This window comes from Lolium perenne, chromosome 4 (genome assembly GCF_019359855.2).
Source record: "Lolium perenne isolate Kyuss_39 chromosome 4, Kyuss_2.0, whole genome shotgun sequence".
Lineage (NCBI taxonomy): Eukaryota > Viridiplantae > Streptophyta > Magnoliopsida > Poales > Poaceae > Lolium > Lolium perenne.
Genome location: NC_067247.2, coordinates 91,466,438 through 91,474,148, shown reverse-complemented (window position 1 = coordinate 91,474,148; position 7,711 = coordinate 91,466,438).

Here is a 7,711-nt window from a genome sequence, read left to right as displayed (position 1 = left end):
TTAGAGAGTCTACGGACTATAAATATGTATCTAGGGTTATTGAGAAAGAAAGACGATCACGTTCACAACAAACCAATCTAGGCGCATCGCCACCCCTTGTTTCGAGGGTTTCTTCCGGGTAAGCACCATGCTGCCTAGATCGCATCTCGGGATCTAGGCAGTATCGAGTTTATTCGTTGTTCATGCGTTGCTCGTGCTGAAGCCTTGTTGATGGCGAGCAACGTAGTTATCGTAGATGTGTTAGGGTTAGCATTGTTTTACCGTGATATATGCTTTTATCTATGCTATCCCTAGACATCTAGATGCCTTTACACCTATCTTAGGTGTAAGGGCAGCACCTTGCTTGATCCTTGTTTAGTAGATCCGATCCGTTATGATTGCTCCTTGTTCTTCAAGGATTAGTTTGATATCTACATAGTTAGGCCTTGCAAACGGGTTGAAGGATCCAGTAGCACGTAAGATGTAGTTTGCTAGTCCCAGAGAAGATGTTCCGGGAATCAACTCCACGTTGGTTTTTAGGCCTTGTCTAGGGCTGGTTTATTATCATCTTTCGCGTCTGCCAGGCTCAATTACGTGTAGGATGTTCCGGTTATGTGGTGAAAACCCTAAATCGTCGTAGGTCGTTTTAACTTAATATTGATCAAGCAGGACCACCATGTTATCGTAGATCTCATGCGAATCATGGGTGGATCGGCTCCTTGAGCCGATTCATAGGACAAGCTGAGAGCCGATCGAGGCTCGTATTTAATGTTTACGTGTATGCCATGCAGGAAACTAAGCGAAGCAATCCATCACCTTCCTGACCAGGTATAGGTCAGGTGGCACGCCCGTGCACCAGCATCGGACGTGCGTGCCGGAGCATTGCGGGCCATCGCCCGAGGGACCAGGACCCACCAGCAGTCCTGGGAGCCTCCCGGCTCTACGTGTTGCCCGTCGCTACTCGCCGGTGGGTTTTGGTGGCCAACACATTCTGGTACGCCCGGTGGGACCGTCTTCTACATCAACTGCATCATCATCCGCATCAGAGATGGCGGAAGATCCAGTCACGTACGAAGATCTGACTGAGGAGCTCAAGAAGAAGTATGACGATATCAAAGCTCTCTTCGAAGCCGACCTCATCGGCTCTTTCCAGAGGACCCGCTCACACGGCATCAGGTGGAAAGGGTTCTCAGCTGAAGGCGCTCTCGATGGAGTGGATCTGTCTACTCCTTCAGAAGAACGCACCAGGTCTCTACGTCAGGAGGTTAATCACATGGTAGCTCATTCGCTACACCGCCATTCTGAGAGCCTGGTGAACACTTTGGAGCGTGTCGCTCTTCGCGTGGTCTAGGAAATCATGAAGCATCAGTACTCTCCGTCAGGACCTGCTCTAGGGACTCACCAAGGGGAGATACCGTTCCAGACCAGACCACAGCTGCCATTCGCGCTAGCAGCACCAGAAGTGCCGAGTTCACCGGCATACGTCGTCTACAAGATCGGTGGCGATCCTAGTGATTACCAGTTCTTGTATGAACCGCCTAAGGAGATCCCGCGCGGATACATGTGCACATATATGCCAGACTGCAGTAACTGGGCACGCACGAACCAGACTGCAGCAGCAGGGATTTCTGGAACAGCATGAGGGGTTTCTGGATCAGATCCCGAGAAGCAGGCGTGGCTAGCTAAATATGCCACTCCAACGAATCATCAAAGCTCAACTCCTGCAGCTAGCACCGTGGATCAGATCAGTGCAATCTTGAGGGACCAGTTCGGCATGGTGCCGAAGAGGAGGACAATCGGCTATTTCAAGCCGTACCCCTACGAGTATGATTTGATCCCACTACCACCCAAGTATCGGCTCCCTGAATTCTCCAAGTTTAGTGGATCGGAAGGCTCTAGTTCAATTGAGAAGGTGAGCCGATATTTGGCGCAGTTGAGCACGATCTCAGCGTCAGACCCATTACGTGTGAGGTTCTTCGCACAGTCCCTCACAGGATCGGCTTTCGGGTGGTACACCTCGCTACCACCAGATTCAATCCGGACTTGGAAGCAGATGGAAGAGCAGTTCCACATGCAGTACCACTCAGAGGCTTCCGAGGCTGGCATTGCCGATCTAGCACAAGTACGACAGAAGCGCGGAGAAACGGTATCAGAATACATCCAGCGCTTCAGGACCGTAAGGAACCGATGCTATTCGGCTCGTTTGAATGAAAAAGAAGCAGTCGAGCTCGCAGTGGTGGGTCTCGCGTCGCCGATCAAGGATATGGCTTCCCAAGCAGAGTACGCTTCACTGGCGCATATGGTTCAGAAACTGTCATTATATGAACAGCGCCACCCAGAATTGTACCAGGACAAGTTCAAGCGCCCGGTAATCCTGGTCGAGACAGAAGAAGATGAAGACTCTGCAGGAGATCAGGAGGTAGCCGTGGCTGAATGGACTCGGGGGGCAAACCCCGTGTCCTGCAAGTGGGTTAAACCACAAGGTCCTGCAAGAGGGTTCGACTTCGACGTAAGCAAAGCTGCGCAGATTTTCGACCTCTTACTCAAGGAGAAGCAGCTGAAGTTACCCGAAGGCCATAAAATCCCTACGGTGCAAGAGCTGAACGGAAAGCCATATTGCAAGTGGCATAACTCGTTCACCCATACCACTAACGACTGCAAAGTGTTGCGTCAGCAGATCCAAATGGCGATAGAACAAGGCCGTCTAATTTTCAGCCAGTACGTCATGAAAGTGGACACGCATCCATTCCCCGCCGTTAACATGGTGGAGTGCACTTACCCCGGGAGGTGCCAGCCAGGTTTCTCATTCAGCATTAACATGGTAGGACCTGTGTACCACCCTGGTAAGGACAAAGACGAGAGCAGTCGATCTCGTGCCAAGGAAAAGGAGGAGGCCGTTCCGCGCGACCGGCCCCGACACGATGGCAAGCGCTACATCACAGAGGGAGAAGTGAGGAATGTGCGATATCAGCGACCCCTCTCTGAGCATCTCCTCAACAAATATGAGCGTCAGTACGACCAACGCCGGCGATACATCGACGACGACGAAAAAGATCGTCGGTCTAGGGTGGACAACAGGAAATATCGTCGGTATGATCGAGACGACGAAAGATATGAGCGCCGTGCCAAGGAAAAGTCAAGAGAGCAGGACGACGTGGACAGGCACTGGGATTTTCCTTTCTTCAAACACTGCTGGGATTCAGGAATGAGCCGATTGCCTACAATCGGCAACTGCCCGGAATGTAGACAGAAGAAGAAGGACACAGGAGACGTGTCAGTGTTCAAACGTCTAGGGCCTCTCCCATCTCGGAACAAGCAAGCTGAGTCCTCTCGGGTGGAAGATCTCGAGGAGTTAGAAGACGAAGAAGAAGAAGAAGAAGAAGATAAATACCACCGGCCAAGGTGGTGCCCTGACGGACTCAGCCACTCCCAAAAGCGTAGGGTTCAGCGACTACGTTGCTTGGAGGAAGCCGAAAGGTTATACTTGCACACATTGAGGAAAGCGCGGCCCGATCTGGCCGCAAAAATTCAGCAAACTCTGGACGAATAGGGTCGACCACAGAAGAAAGAGTGGCGCCCCAAACAAAAGAAAGCCGATGATAAGACATCGGCTGGCACAAACATGATGTTCATTCTTCCGTCGGAGTTTTGTGCTCCTGGAACAGAAGAGGCACCTGTGGCACAACTTGACTACGGCCCACGGCCAGTTATCTTTGAGAAGCCACGAGAAAGGAGCTACAGACACCTAAAGGCCCTGTACTTACGAGGTTATATCAATGGGCAGCCTGTCAACAAGATGCTGGTTGATACCGGAGCGGCAGTCAACGTCATGCCATACTCCATGCTACGTCGTCTGGGACGCTCTAGCTCGGATCTAATCAAGACCAACATTACACTGAGCGATTTCAACGGCCAAGCATCAGAAGCACAAGGCGTTCTGAACGTGGATTTAACTGTAGGCCGAAAGACTATCCCTACGTCATTCTTCATCGTCGACAGCAAAAGCACCTACGTTGTCCTGCTAGGGAGAGATTGGATTCACGCCAACTGCTGCATTCCATCCACAATGCACCAATGCTTAATACAGTGGGGTGGAGATGAAGTAGAGATCGTCCACGCAGATGACTCAGCCGAGATCTCAACGGCTGGCATGAACATTTCGGAGGCGGCAGGCCAAGAGCCACTCTCTGGAGTCAGTTTGGACGACTGTGAGCGCATTGAAGTGACAAAAAACGGGGTGAGGCTGGTCTTATCCACCGGCCTGACTGTATAACAAGAGCAAAGACGATGGACGTACGTGGCAAGGCCGATCCCTGCGATCGGCCCCAAAAAATAAAGTGATGATCTCGTCTCAAGCATGTCACGTAGTCGTAATAAAGCACGAGCAAGATGTAAACCTTCATTGAGCAATGCAATCAAAATGGGGACCGATTACAGCAATCGGCCCATATTATCTTCGCCATACGTTTTGCCTGTGTTGAGCATCGATCTAACAGGCGACGGAAAGCTAGGATATGGGTTTACATCGGCTGATGAGCCAGAAGAAGTCGACATTGGTCCTGATAGAGCCGATGTTCAGGTATAGTTCTTTGGATGACTACAGAGCCGATATCTGCAGTTACCTGACAGATTCGGCTCGGGGGGCACCTAAACGGATAAACATGTGCGATACATGGACAATGAAATATGGGGGCCGATACAAAAAATCGGCCATTAAAAAAAATGTACATACAAATCACAGCCGATGCACAGACATCGACTTGAGAAAATATGCACGACAGTATACGAGTACAGCCGATGCACAGACATCGACTTCAGAATAAAAAAGCCGATGCATAGCCATCGACTCTAGAGGTACAAGTTCAATGAAGCATTTATCAGTTTACACAGAAAGGCTCTACTGAAGGAATACGTTGAGGGCATGAAGGGCGTCAGCACGGATACGATCCACCTCGGCGATCTCAGCCTCGTCATCCTCGTCTTTGCCCGTCACCAGCTGACTGTTCAGGGCACGTATTTCAGCCAGATCAGTCTTCACTTCAGCTGTGAGGCCTTTTGCTTCCTCTTGAGAGCGGGAAATAAGAGCTTCCTTGTCTTGGATAAGCTGCTTGGTCACCCTGACCCTCTCTTCAAGGTTCTCCAGTTCCTTACGCAGGGTCTCGAGTTCGGCACTGCTGACAGAGGTGTCAGTTTTGGCGTCCAAGGCAGCCTTTTTCTCATTGAGCCGTTGACACTTGTGTGCAATATCGGCTTTCAACGGTAGCTGGGCGTGGCGAAGGTCAATTCTCTGACGAGCCAACTGCACCCTTGACCTGAAGGCTGACAGGGTCACAGCCGGCCAAAGTTTTACCTGCAGCGTCACCGGGAGATGAGGCTGAGTGTCTTCAAGAATGCCCTTTACTTCCTCGGGGTTTTCAACCAATGTCTCAACCGAGGAGGAGAGCAAAGCCTTGAGACGCTGGAGTTGACCATGTGTTGCGCTAGGTCTTGGCTCTTCACCTGCCCTGGAAGTAGCTGGTTCGATGGATTCAGGGTCAAACGTCAGCAAGCTTGAGAGGTCATAACCCTGACAGACAAACAAGAACAGCGTCAGTATGCAGCAAAAGAAAGGGGCAGAGCCAATGGAATGGAGTTTACCTCTCCTAAGACCGGAGGGGCAGCCGATGTTGTGGTGATCGGCTTTTCTACGGGCTTGGCTAGGTTGGTCACCGTATCAGCCGCGCTCTTTGAAGTTGCTAGGTCCAGGGTGGCGGATGGCATCAGTATTTCTTCCACGTCCCCACTAGAGGTGTCCTCAGTCTACAAAGGAGGTGGTTAGCCGATCCGTGTAGCGATGGGTTAGTATGAAATATGAGCCAGGGGGAGTAATTACATTTGAAACCTCCTGGCTTGGTGAAGAAGCTCGCGGTTCCTTGCGAGCCCTCTTGACGCATCGACTCTTCGTGCGTAGCCCTGCTCTGATCGGAGGTTGGGAGAACAGTTTGACAGACATCAGTTGGAGAGATCGATAGACCTCTCCAAGGAATAGTTTGCCGATGCCAAGCTGAGTGCCTTTGGCAAGTTCATAGGCCAGGGAAAGGTAATTCTTGGTTGGGGCGAGTGATGGGCCACAGAATATGAAGTGTTCTAACCAGAAGTTCAGGAAGGCTGTGTGTTCATTCTCCGTCACATGCCCTTTGGTTTTCATGTAACACCTAAGGTAGGCACCCCAGCTGGTACACTTTGTTTTGGAGGAGAGGGTGAAAGGAACCTTTGGCAACATAAAAGCAGAGGGGCTTGGGGATGCAATGTCTAGACCTGTGATCATGGCCACGTCCAGCAGAGTTAGTGTCATGGGTCCATGGCCAAACATGAAGCAATTCAGTGCATCAGACCAGAAGTAGCCGATGGTTTTCAGAAGATTTTCGTGCTTGTCAAGGGGAGACAATGATAATGACAAAGCATCAGCTATCCCTATAGTTTCCCATGTGGCATGGTGAGTTTTGGATACTCTATTGTACCATGCCACCCAACCCTCAGGAGGATTAGGCCAGGCTCGTAGGTAGTCGGCCCAAGAAGTCAAATCTAAATTCTGATTTACGAAGGGAATTCTATTGGCCTCGCATGAAATTAAATGAGCGGGACTCTCGGAAGAACGGGGGCCAAGACACAGAGAATTTGGGAGAGAAGGATGCGGCAGCAGGATGTCTGAAACCTAAAATTAATAACGAAATAGGACATTAATTCAGGTGTTTGCTGTTAATCCTAACATTTATTCGGATGGCGAGGAGCGGTTAAGGATTACCTTCAGACCGGAGACCATAGCATTGGCGTTGGATGATTCCGCCATTGGATGCGCTGCGGAGTTGGTTTGGCGCGGTTGAGATCTGAGATTCGTGTGGCCGTGAGTTGGATATGTTCGAGCGGCGATTTGGGGATCTGAGTTTACTCTCTCAGACGGAGTTTGCAGGTTACCGTTTGAAGCGACAACTGATTTGGCCTTACTCGCGTTTTATGGTAAAGGCCGATGCGATGCCATCGGCTCTTTGGGGGTTGACTGACTTTGACTATCGGCAAGATTAATTGGAAGCACTTCTTCATTAATAAAAGGGGTTTTTTACAATGAAGAGCCGATTGCTCAAGGAAGGAAGAACAAAAGAAGAGCCGATTGCTCAAAGAACTACTACTAATCCTATACTAGTAGTTCCTATTCTAAGGGCCGTCACTGGCCTCGTCGTCGGCGTCGTAACTACCGTCGGCGCTGCTTCCGGAGAACTCCTCGTCGCTGCTGCCCCAGCCCTCGGCCGGGGCTTCTTCCTCCTCATCATCATCGTCGTCGTCGCTCTCCGACCAAGCGCGGAAGCGCTTTGCCGGCGGATACCCGGCGGAGGAGGAGTCATCCTCCTCCTCTTCCTCCTCTTCCTCCTCCTCGTCATAGGAGGTAAAGCTCGCCCAGGAGTGGAGGTCGTCCTCACTCTCTCCTTCCAGTTCCCCGTCGACAAGGAACCGGAGGTCCGCCTCCCCGTCGGTCATGGACAGGTCATCGTCCGACCCGACGGCGGCTAGGGGAAGGTCGTCGTTCACCCTGACGGTGAAGTCCCACTCTTCGTCGTCCCAGTGTTCGGGAGCCTCCTCCTCGTATTGTGCCATCAGATCCTGCTCTGGTATGGGCTCGCTGGAGGAGGAGGACTGAAAAGAGAGACCCGACGAGGCGGAGGAGGAGGAAGAGGAAGACATTGCTACAGGAGAAGGG